Source organism: Protopterus annectens, chromosome 1.part1 (assembly GCF_019279795.1).
Source record: "Protopterus annectens isolate FY-2018-M chromosome 1.part1, PAN1.0, whole genome shotgun sequence".
NCBI classification, from domain to species: Eukaryota; Metazoa; Chordata; order Ceratodontiformes; family Protopteridae; genus Protopterus; species Protopterus annectens.
In genome coordinates, this window is record NC_056726.1 from 12,364,679 (window position 1) to 12,377,592 (window position 12,914).

Below are 12,914 nucleotides of genomic sequence, written 5' to 3' on the forward strand. Positions count from 1 at the left end.
GGGTAAAAGTGCAAGGTGTGTAGGACACCAAGGACAGATGCAAGCACATAAATATCAAGGCAATGCTTGCCATGATAGAGGCAATCTGTGAACCATCTTTGGCCCCCAGGATCACTTCAAGTGGTTTTGGAGAATACCACGGTAATGTAGTACATCAACAAGCAAGGGGGAACCAGGTAGTACCAGTTTTGCAGACTAGCCATGTTAGCTTGGAATATAGCCTCATATCACAATCTCACTCTACAGGCATCTTACATTCTGTCAGAGCAAAATTGTGTGGCAGGCAGGCTGAGCAAAACCAGGGCAGACCCTCATGAATGGAAACTAGATCAGGGGATCATCCAAGATTTGATCCAGTTCTGGAGAGATCAGGTAGACCTTCTTTCCTCCTCCTCTGAACAATCAATGGTTAAAATTTTTTTCCAGGATTCCATGCAAGAAAGCCTGGAGGACAGATGCCTTTTCTTTTTTCTTTTTTGGACAGACATGTTCCTGTATGCCTTTCCACCCTTTCCACTAATATCCAGGGTACTTCTGAAGATTCAGAAGGAATCCCCCAAGTTCATTGTGAGGACTCCTTTATGGCCCAGACAACTGTGGTTCTCCCTTCTTTTGAAAATGGCTAGGGGCAATTACCACAGGCTTTCTCACAAAATGCATCTACTTGCACAGGAATAGGGGTGTTTGATACACCCAGACATCAGTCATCTTCAGTTGACTGCCTTGATGATAGCGTTTTAATTTCTTTTAGGCACCTGTTTTCTGAGGAAGTGCAGCAGGTATTAATGGAATCAAGAAAGCCTGAAACTAGAAAGTCATATATGAAAAAAATTGATCTGATATTGTTAATCGTAATTCATTCCTTACACATTGGTATCGGTTCCGACCTCGGAACCGAGACGGCCATTTTCCAAGCTTGCGTCAGCTTCAAACTCTCATGCTAAACTCTTACCCACAGTCCCCCTCTCCCTGTTACTCCAGATTTTGTTTGCTGCATTACCATTCGGTCGTGCGAAGCTGCTTCTCTTGAGCTAAGTGCAGTTATTTGTTGTTAAATAGTCATTTATATTAGTTTTCTGTCAGAAAAGTTTCTATTTCATTGTCTCTTACCCTATCGTATCTAGCAACCATATTTTTTTCAGGTTTTTCTTCTCTTTTCTCTACCTTTTTACCACAAGGTATTCTCTCCTTACCATCGTTGGTAATCTTTCCCTTTTTTTTTCATACCTTCGGGTATTCTTTTGTACCATTGCTGATACCCTTTTCTGCTATCTAATTTGCTATCATGGCAGATGAGAAAGATAGTCCGGGGTTTAAACGGTGTTCGGATTGTGGACACAAACTACCTATTTCTGATGCACACTCTTTGTGCGTTTATTGTTTGAGGCCGTCCCACTTATCTGTTAACCCGCCCTGTACTATCTGTGAAAACTTTTCAAATAGGACTTTGTTGGAAAGGAAAAACAAGCTGTTGCTGGAAGGACTTCTTAAATCTCCCTTTTCAGAGGCTATTTCTGGGTCGGAGGTCTCAAACCCTCCTAGAGCCCATAAGAAAATCTTGGATGTTCCTACCAAGGCTAAATCTTTGCCTTCGTCCCCGGCTGGGGACTCCCGCCAACCAAAACCTAAAAAGGCTAAAGTTTCAGCTCCAGAGCTCACTCAGCCCCAGTGCTTTTGGTGCCTAGACCTTCGGCACCAAGGCCTTCGGCTCCATTAGTGATCTCGGCTCCATCTTCTCCTGCAGCCTTCACTATATCTGCACCAAGGGGCTCCTCGGTTCAGACTATTACCCTGTATCAGCACTGACCGTTCAGTCGGCGCAGACCTTGACCACGTCGGCTCCAACATCTTTCTCGGAACCGACGCCTTTATTGTTGACTCCAGTTTTGTCGGTTCCAGCTTCGGTACCAGCAACCTGTGTCAGTGCAGACCATGACCTTGGCACCGATGACTTCTTCGGTGCAGACACCCACAGTCCAGTCTCTCTTGGCACTGTTGTTCTCGGTGCAGACTGGTGAGATGGGCACCGAGTTTGCCTCTTCTGTGGACAGGCCTGTTTCTCCCTCAGTCTCCGTGACGTCCACTAGAAGCCTTTCTGAACACAATGTGTTGCGTCTTGTGGATCAGGTGCTCTTGGCCAGAGATATCCCACCCCCCCCGGAACTATCCTTCCTTGGGAGGTGATCACCCGTCTCCAAAGACCCCTTCTTACTCTCCTCCTTCATTGCCTTTGAAGTCCATGGATATAGCACAGTCTTCCCCTTCTGCGGTTCCCTTTATGGATCCCACTAAGGAACCACAGTTGCCTTCGTGGCAGGAAAGTTTTGCCACGACCCAGGATGTCAGTTGTGACACGCATAGTTTGCTGCTCCACAGCCATCCAGGGACTCCGGGTCGGCAGGCTGAGCCACTTAGGGGAGGGGTGACCCCCTGTCCTAGACTTTCACTCCTCTTCAGGTAGACCAGCCTGCCAACTGATGGAGAAGGCTTTCGCTGCTGCTGGCAATACTGGACTGTCTATCCCTCCGCCCTCCTCTGGTACACTGGTTTCACAAGTTGCACCGAGCGGACACCAGGTGCAAGGGCCTCAGGACATATTCCCAAAGGAAACCTCTTTTCCGCTGTCTTCCCCAGCTTCTCCCACTGAGGAAGTCCACCGGAAAAGTTCATGTAAGAGGAAGCACATGGACTCTACAGAGGAGTCCCTCACTGAAAACACAGATTTTGATGAGGGGGAAGGATCCCCTCGGTCACCCTCTGAGGTATCCTTTGGTGATATCCTCGAAATCCTGAAACAGAGAGGTGACTGGCAGTCCTCTAATCCGACCTCTGAGAAATCTGTGTTCCTGCAGGTTTTTTGCACCCGGCCCTCTACCTCCTGGGTTACTCCACCTGCCGATGAACTTCTCCGGCTTACCGTGCAGCGTGCTTGGAAGGCTCCTGACACCGTCAAAGCTATTCCCTGGAGGCCAGATAAGATTTTGTCCCCTCCTGCTACAGATCCCCATTGGTCAAAAGGTCTTCCTGTGGATGCTTTGGTGGTGGCGGCCGCAGCAAAAAAGGATCTGGCAGAAGAAGAAAGCCAGACTGTCCATCCACCTAACAAAGAGTCCCAGGCCCTGGACAGGATAGGGAAGCGCACCTTTGCATCAGCGACCTTTACTATCAGGTCCCTGAAATTATATGGCACACTTTACCAGGCTTCAATGGGATCTAATTTCTGAGCTCTCTGACTTGGCTGGTGGTGTGTCTGATGAGGTCTGTGACAAAGTGGCCTCTCAGCTGGCACCATTGAGTCAATATCTGACTCCTCTATGTGACTACTATCTCACGCATCAGAAGGAGCAGCTAGAGCAGCGGGTTCAGCTGCAATGTTCTTCGTGTTTCACTGTTGCAGTCATTGCATTTGGGTAATCCTGCTGGCAGGTTGCCCTCAGTCAGCCTGAATTCCAAAGTCTTGGGTCCTGCGTCGGCTGCTGTCGCCTCTTCCCTGACATCAGGGGTATAAAAGAAGCAGCCAACGCCATTTTCTCCAGTCTTTCTTGCCATGCGGTGCCCGAAGCAGAAGCAGTTTGCAAGTGCCGGTTGGCCGACTCCTGAGATTTTTGTGTTTGAGTTTCAGACCCAAAGTCTTCAATAAAGCAAAGTACCTCATTGGGGAAACTTTTTTCTTTCTCCAGACCGATGTCAGAAAAAGTTAATAATTGTATTTCTTGTGGAAAGCAAATACCTCATAAGGACTTTCATTCTTACTGTATTACTTGCTAGGCCCTGATCACAACGTTTCTGGTTGTCAGTTTTGTGCTAGATTTAACCAACGCACTATTAAGCGTCGGTATGATTTTGCTTTAAACTATTTTGGACGCCGGTTTAATTATCCAGAAATGTCGTCGGATAGCCATCCGACTACCGGAGTTCACAAAAAATGCAAAGAAAAGGAAAGAGATAAACAACCGAGGTCCAAAACCGATGACAAAGCTTCTCCTAAGCCAGTCACTGGTTTGCCGGTTCTCAGTGAGGCACTTTCGCAGCCCCTGATGCCCGCTACTTTAGAGTTGCAGGCTGCTACCGACTCCCACGTGGAGTCGGCTATGCCGCTGGAAACTCAAGATATTGGAGCCTCGGACACTATTCCCTCAGATGGGTCCGGAGCCGTTGAGCAGGCACCAGCTTCTGAGGGTGTAGTCAGACCTAAACATCTTTAAATTAAACTGACTTCAGCTTCAAAGGCAAAGACTAAAGCACCTTCTAAAGCAAAGAAACTCAAGAGCCACGTGGACAGGCCTCTATGCCCAAAAAATAGATGCTCAAAATGGCTGAAGACTTGATTACCTTGATCAGGGGTTCCCATCCCCCTCCTGATAAGAGGCCTAGGCAAGAGACTGACTATGAATCTTCAGATCAGGTTTCTATTTCTTCTGATTCCTCTTCTGATCAGGAATATTGTCTCCCCCCCCATGAGGATTCTGATGCTGAAGAATCTATACCTTCAGCTTCTCCTCTAGAGGACTATTATTTTGGGGAAACCTTGCATACCATGAGGGTGCATTTCCACTGGGAGAGCCAAGATTTTTCAGAATTTAAAAAGAGGCTCAGGGATTTCCTTCTACTTCCTCAACACAGGCCTCTAGCCATTCCACCTGTGTTAGATATTGTAGATGATGTGTTTTCGGAGTCTAGTCTGACTCCTGACTCCTTACCTCCAGCTCCTGTTAAGCGTGACAGATATTACAGGGTTCCTGACTCTCATAAATTCCTTTTTAAAAACCCTGCTGCAGACCCAGAAACTATTTCACAGGGTCCCAAAGGAGTTGAGGCTTCCACTGCAAAAAACCCTTCCCCCCTGACAGGGATTCTAGGGCACTGGATAGATGAGGAAAAAAAGGTTTAGACATCTGCTACCTTGGCTATAAGGGCCTTAAACTGTCAGTTTCATATGCTCAAATATCAGCAACATGTCATGGCATTGCTTAAACAGAAAATGTTGTTAAACTCTGAATGTGCAGAAAACAAGGAAATGCAGGATTTATTGCATGCAGCTGAACAAGTTGGAAAGCATACTTTGCAATGTGGTTTTGATTCTTTGGAGGCCTCCTGCAGGGCCGCAGTTATGGGTTCTGTAATTAGTAGGCATGCTTGGTTAAAGGAACAAAATCTGCCTGATCATGTCAAAGTTAAATTATTAGATGCACCTTTACAGCATGATACTTTGTTTGGTGTTAAGGCAGAAGAGGTGTTAAAGAAAATGGAGGACAAGGCTAAATCTATGCAAACTGTCAGATTTTTTACAGCCACCTAGGTTTAGTAGGCACTGGCCTACAAAGAATTGGTCCTTTCCTGTGTCAGACAGACCTCAAAGGGGCAGATCCAGATGCCCTAGTGGCAGATCCCAGGCGCAAGGTTCATACAGGTCAAGGCAATGGGGTGCTTCTACCTCCAAAGTTGGAGAAGACAAATCACAACCATACAGGAAACAGTCCCAATGACTTCCCCCTGCCTGCACCAAGCACTTATCTCCTGGCAGCACCCTTAGGGGGAAAATTAGCACTTTTTTCTCAAAATTGGCACATTATAACCCAGGACAAGTGGGTTCTAAATATAGTGTCACAAGGCTACAAGTTCTATTTCCATGCCCTGGCAAACGGCTGGCCAGATCTGCCAAAAAAATCAATGGGCAGAGGTGCAAAAACAAGTCTTGTCCCTCATGGACATGGGAGCCATTCAACAAGTACCAGAGTAAGAGCAGGGACAAGGATTTTACTCAAGACTGTTCTTGGTACCCAGAAAGGACAAGGCCTGAAGACCAATACTGGACTTGTCTATTCTGAACACATTCCTGGATATACCAAAATTCAAAATGTTGACTTTGCAGCAGCTTCTGCCCATGCTGGGCAAGAATGCTTGGCTTGTGACTTTAGACATAAAAGAGGCTTACCTGCATGTCCCAATCAGACAATCAGGCAGACGATACCTCAGATTCAAGGCTGGCTCAATGCATTACCAATTCTCTGCACTGCCTTTTGGCTTATCTACTGCGCCCAGGGTCTTTACAAAGTGCCTGGCACCAGTAATTGCATTCTGCAGACAAAGAGGAATACAAATATATCCTTACTTGGCCGACTGTCAATTCAAGCAGAGAATGAGGACATTCTTCTACAGCATCTGCCGTTTGTGAAAAGACTTCTAACATGCCTAGGGTACACAGTCAGCGAAAAGAAATCGAAACTAGTACCCTCTCAAGAGATAATATTCCTGGGTGTAAGCTTAAATACAACTGCCCAGATGGCTTATCTCACGCCAGACAAACAAAGGCAGCTGACTACCTATTTCAAAATGTTGGCAACAAAGGCCCAGTTATCTGCAAGAAAAATTCTGCAGGCTTTGGGCTTCATGGCATCCTGCATCCTACTAATTCCATATGCAAGACTGCATATGAGGAAACTTCAATGGTACCTAAAAAGTGTTTGGACTCAACATTGCCACAGCCGGGAAACAATGATTACTCTCATTCCCTGCCTGCAACAGGAGTTTCGATGGTGGAAGAAGGCTTGTCACCAGAACAAAGGACAGCCATTCACATTACCCCCAGCCAGGCAGACACTAACAACGGATGCATCCGATTATGCCTGGGGGGCCCACATGGCAGGAAGATGCATTCAGGGCACCTGGGCCTCAAACCAAATGCATCTACATATCAATCAGAAAGAGATGCTAGCTGTTCAAAATGCCCTGACAGCCTTCAAGGACCTACTTCATCTGGGACAACTACTGATAAAGACAGACAACACCACGGTCATGTGGTATATAAACAAGCAGGGGGGCACACATTCCTACCTCCTTTGCAGACTAACCATGACTTTGTGGGATACAGCATTGACTTACCAAGTACATCTGCAGGTACAATTCCTGCCAGGAAAGGAAAACACTCTGGCAGACAAACTAAGCAGAAACTTCATGGATCCCCATGAGTGGCAACTGGATCCACAAGTCTTCAGCATGATAACAAGGAAATGGGGATGCCCGGACTTAGATCTATTTGCCTCCCCTCACAACTACCAACTAAAAAGATTCTGCACAAGGACTTATCACAGACAAGCATTGAAAGTGGACGTCCTATCTTTCAGCTGGAAAAATCTGTCAGTATTTGCCTTTCCTCCACTGCCTCTCCTCCCCAAGGTACTCCTAAAGGTCAGACAGGAGAAGCCAAAGATGATACTGATTGCCCCAGACTGGCCCTGCCAGTACTGGTATCCAATCCTAAGGAACTTGTCTCATTGCCCAGCTTGGACCTTACCTCAAATACCTCATCTACTGTCCCGCAAAACAATCCGATCCTGCACAGCCAACTCAGTACTTTAAACCTGGCAGCATGGCGGATAATGTAGTCATACAAAACACACCTCTCAGTAAAGCTGTGATGGATGTCATTTTGGAAGCCAGAAGGCCTAGTACTACAAAATCTTATGCTGGGAAATGGAAAAGATTCTGTGCTTGGAACCAGCACAAGGAACTGATACAGCTGCACCAAATATTCCTCAGATTTTGCAATACTTAACTGAGATGCTGGACAAAGGCCTATCTTTCTCATCAATTAAAATTCATGCCTCTGCCATTTCAGCTCATTACAATACAGAGCCACCAATCTTTTCTCATCCTTTATTAAAGCAGTACCTCAGAGGAGCCAAAAATTTAAGGCCTCCAAGGAGATCACCAATACCTGCATGGGACCTCAACTATGTCTTGGAAAAACTCACCCTGCCTCCTTTTGATCCAGATGCTACTGCTGATATAAAGTTTTTATCTTGGAAAACAGTTCTGCTCCTAGCAATAACTTCAGCAAGATGAGTTTCAGAGCTACAGGCACTCATGGCTGTGGAACCTTTTGTCATTTTTTATCCAGACAGGGTCTCTCTGAGGACAAACCCAACATTTATGCCTAAGTTGGTGTCCAGTGTGGCTCTTAACCAAACTATTCATCTGCCAACTTTTTATCCAAATCCACCGAACAAGGGGGAGAGAATTCTGCATTCTCTGGACATACACAGACAGCTAAGATTCTGCTTGAACAGAACCAATGTTGTCAGGAAGACAGAGCAATTACTAGTGGCATATCTGGAGCATTTCTCCCCGGGCCTCTGCTGAAAACAGGCTCTGTGGAACCTAGTCGGACTTTCCCGGTCAACAAATGTTAAATAAATAAATAAATAATAAAAAAAAATACTGTAGGATCACAAGGAAAGGCTATCTCAAAGCAGACTATTTCAAAGTGGATAGGCCACTGCATTCATTTCTGCTATTTACACCATGGCAAGCCAGTGCCTAAGGGCATTAGGCCACATTCAACCAGAGCTGCAGCTTTTCTCAGGGGAGTACCAACCAAAGACATTTTAGAGGCTGCTACTTGGAGTTGAGTGCACACCTTTACAAAGCACTATCATCTGCCACTCTACTCTAAATCCAGGGTAGGCTTTGCCACTGCAGTTCTGCAGGGCCTCATAGCCGCTCCTAATGCTGTTTAGCTCCAGCCTCCCAAACATAGCTTTGGGACTCTACCCAAATGTAATGACTGCAACAGTGAAACACGAAGAACATAGTACAGTTGTGTACACTTACCATAAATGTAGATGGTCGAGTGTATTCACTGTTGCAGTCCAGGTTACCCAACCACCATCCCCCTTTTATCTGCTGGAACTTTTCTTTCCTTCTCTGATTTATGCAACCTATGTGGTGTATTTGCTTGTAGATGAAGGTAAAATTTATATTGGTGCATGTATTTTTATATATATTGTTTGGGTCTTTTGGCTTTTCCCGGTTTTATATATATATATATATATATATATATATGTATGTATAAATTTTGGCTACCCTTTTAGGGGCCACCTGACATCTGGGGCAATAAAAATTGAAGAAAGTGGTGTCTGCTGCTTCTTTTATACCCCTGACGACCTGACGTCAGGGAAGTGGCGACAGCAGCTGACGCAGGACCCAAGACTTTGGAATTCAGGCCGACTGAGGGCAACCTGCCAGCAGGATTACCCAAATGTAATGACTGCAACAGTGAATATACTTGAACATCTACATTTATGGTAAATGTACACAACTGTACTGTCGTGAGATGACACGCCTGAATGCGCTTGTACAATTTTGCGGAACCCTTTAAGGCTTCCTTTCTTAACGCTCCCATTGAAGCCTCCTCGTTGTTTGGACCCAAAGTTAAAAGCACACTGGCCAGATGTGAACAGGACAGTAAGACCCTTTCTGCCGTAGGTGTCCGTTATTCTTCCCTTCAACTTGCTTTCTCCTGAAACCAAGAGTGGGAATATATTTTTTAAGAAATCTCAGGGTCCTTTCTGTGACACACAGGCCAAGTTTTCCCCTAGAGGCAGGGGGGGGAACTCACAGGGAAGACACTCCTTTCGGGGCAGAGGGGGTCCGCATAACCAGGGTTCCAGGGATTCTTTCCCTGGCCAATCCTACCAGCGCTCCTGAAGAGCGGCCCAACTCCTGTCCTCTGGAGGTAGTTGGGGGAACGTTTCTCCTTGTACACTTCTGCCTGGCTAACCATCACCACCGATTCTTTGGTACAAAGGATTATAACCAGAGGTTATCATATCCACTTCGATCTTTGTCCTGTCCCTTCAACAAATCTTCCCGAAGTTCCACCGAGTCAAAGGGAAGAAGCAGCACTAGAGATAGAAACGCTGCTAAGAGAGAGAGTCATCCAAATAGTCCCTCCAGACCAGATAGGATCCGGATTCTACTCAAGACTATTTTTGTTGCCAAAGAAAACCTGGGACTGAAGACCAATTTTGGATCTCAGTGTATTGAACAAGTTTGTGAGAGTACAAAAATTCCGGATGGTCACAATACAGTCTATCCTCCCGCTATTGGAAAAAGATGATTGGATGTGCCCGGTAGATGTTCAAGATGCGTACTACCACATAAAAGTGGACATGCCATCAAGAAGATTTCTGCACTTCCGTGCGAGAGCCAGTCACTACCAGTTCAGAGTACTGCCCTTCGGACTCTACAGCCCCCAGAGTGTTCACAAAGTGCATGGCAGCTGTCACAGCTCACTTGGACTTCAAGGATTCCAGGTGTTTTCATACCTAGACGACTGGCTCATTTCCGCCCCCACCAGACCTCTACTGGAAGAAGCCCTGGCATACTCTCTCCTCGCTGCACAAAGGCTAGGCATAACCATAAACTGGCAAAAATCCAATCTCACTCCATCTCAGTCGACAGAACTCATAGGGATTATCTTGGACACAAAAGAAATGCAGAGCTGCCATTCCCAGAGCACAGAATTTTAAGGATAAAGCAACAACTGATTCCAATCCTTTCAAGGGAGAAATCCATGGCTCACTCGGTTCTACAGCTGTTGGGTTTCATGGCAGCCTCCATCACCATTGTCCCCCTGGCCAAGTTTCACATGAGGCTTCTACAATGGCTACTGCTCACCCAATGGTATCCCTTTCAGCATCCTATTTCAGCCATGATTCGCGTAACCCACAGGTGCAAACAGGATGTAAATTGGTGGATGACACACAATCTGTCACAATGGTCTCGCCCCTTCTCCCCCCAGTAACCCAAGGCCACAGTGACCACGGATGCCTCCCTGATGGTGTGGGGGGGCTATGTCAGGGACAAACAGTCCAAGGCACTTGGTCCGAACTGGAGGCCCATCTGCATATAAATGTTCTAGAGCTGAGGCCGGTGCTTCTGGCGTTGCAAGCATTCCATCCCCTGCTGCCGTCTGGGACAATTGCGATTCAATCAGACAACATGGCGGTGGTCTGGTACATCAACAAGCAAGGTGGAACCAAATCTTACCCCCTTTGTCGAGAGACCACGAGGATATGGCAATGGGCGATGGCTACCAACCATTTTCTTCTAGCAACGCACATTCCCGGGAGTTCCAACGTGATAGCAGACAGACTCAGCAGGTGCATTCTTCAACCTCACGAGTGGTCCCTGAATCCCTTGATAGCGGCAGAGATCGTCCACCACTGGGGCCGTCCTTGCTGCGACCTCTTTGCATCCCCGACCAACTACAAATGCAGCAACTACTTCACCCTGATTCCCCCTCCGGGACAGTCACCCATGGACGTTCTTGTCCATGATTGGCCCTCGGGTCTTCTTTACGCATTCCCACCCTTTCCTCTCATCCCCCAGTTTCTGAAGAAAGCCCGTCGGTTGAAGAGCAAGGTAATCCTCATAGCACCATTTTGGCCTTGACAGATTTGGTTCCCCTTCCTTTGGTTTCACCTACTAGATCGACCATGGGTTCTCCATCCAACCCTGGAGTACATGAAAGGAGACATGATGGAGCTCTCAGACTGTGTTCCAGGCATGTATGAGCCTAGCATTGAGCAGCATTCTATCTTCTGCAAGGATAATGCCACAATATGAGAAAAAATAATGGACTTCAATAATTGGCTTAGTTGTAGGTGTTATTCAAAGGGGGGCCAGTTTTTTTCAGTCCGTGAGGATACAATTGACATATTATGCTGCTTTGCCAGGGATAACCTGCACCTGTCTCCTCTAGGGTTTTTGATTATTGGCAAAGATATTGTCCACTACCATAATGCCTTTTTTAGGCAATGCCAACCTAGTAAACCTGCCAACATAATACAGCAAGCAAAGGAAAAAGTGTTACTTACCAAGGATAGGAGTTTAAGCAAACTCCACTCCCTACAAGCCCTTCTCAGGACGTAGACATCTGTATAGTGACTGCTATGTGGTTTAAAATGGTGGAGAGCACTCTGGCTGTCCAAGGCTATAAGGCTTTCTACACATTTTAGACCAGCTACTGCACAGGAGAGGAAAAAAAGGTGGAGGTGTCGCTGTTATTATCTAGAAGAGACTTGCATTAAAGCTGGTAAAAGTAGCATGATGCACTAGAGCTTCTTCATGTCCAAGTAACCATCAGAAAGGTCCCATGCTATGTATTAGCTAGCTAAAGAACAACTTATGTTGCCCAGCAAAGCCTATCTACAGGAACTGGAATTGCTTAATATTAAACCCATAACTATTTTCCTAGGTGATCTAAGCTGTCAAACTGTAGACCGAGAATCGTACACCACCATCATACCCCACCACTAGTACACAAGCACAGAGATTCCTGGACTTTGTCAGTATATAATGCCTTGGAACAATTAGTCAGAGTAACCACTAGGTACAGCAACATCATGGATTGTGTCCTTAATTGTGGGGATGTTGCACCATCCCTTATGCATCTTCATCACTAGTTAAGTCTGACTATAAAGCTGTATCTTTCTAAATAGTATTGAAACTAGAAACCTCTTCCACCCAATGTACTTTCAGAAATTTCTCCAAGACAACCTGCCTAGTTCTGAATTATGCATTGGCAAGCCTCACTTTCCCACTAAGCCCAGGTAACTCCTGTGAATACATGGAAATGTACACCATCACACTATACCAGCACATGAACAGCTACATAGATTAAGCGGTACCCTATGTAAACAAGAGCAGGGCAAACCTCAGAAACTGATCTCCATGGGTGGATCCATAGTATCAGCAAGCTTTACAATATAAGGAGGAGAATTTTGACCAAGTGTCAGAAGTGTAATTCCCAAAATGATTGAACTTTCGACATTGAAATAAACAACTCAGGAGTGCAATAAAATCCATCAAAACCAAGCAGTGACCGACCTGATTGTGAATGATGTTACCTACACTGAGGCTGAAGTTATAGCAAACCTACTGGCTGTCAGTTAAAAATTTGCCTCTCTTTCCCCAACATCTATCCAACAAAATATACCTGAAACTGACCTCCAGCTATTATACAAGATCAAGTCCTGAAACTGCTATCAAAAGGTAAAAAAAACACTTCAGTGGGTCCTGACAATATTTCTGGATGCATCTTAAATAGCATAAAGTGTGAATTGGCC

General features: G+C 45.9%; 1 protein-coding gene across 1 annotated transcript in view; it reads left to right on the forward strand.

Moving 5' to 3' along the window:
• Nucleotides 1–12,914, forward strand: part of DOP1A (DOP1 leucine zipper like protein A) — a 2,183,138-nt gene that overhangs the window by 359,069 nt on the left and 1,811,155 nt on the right. The window lies entirely within an intron of this gene.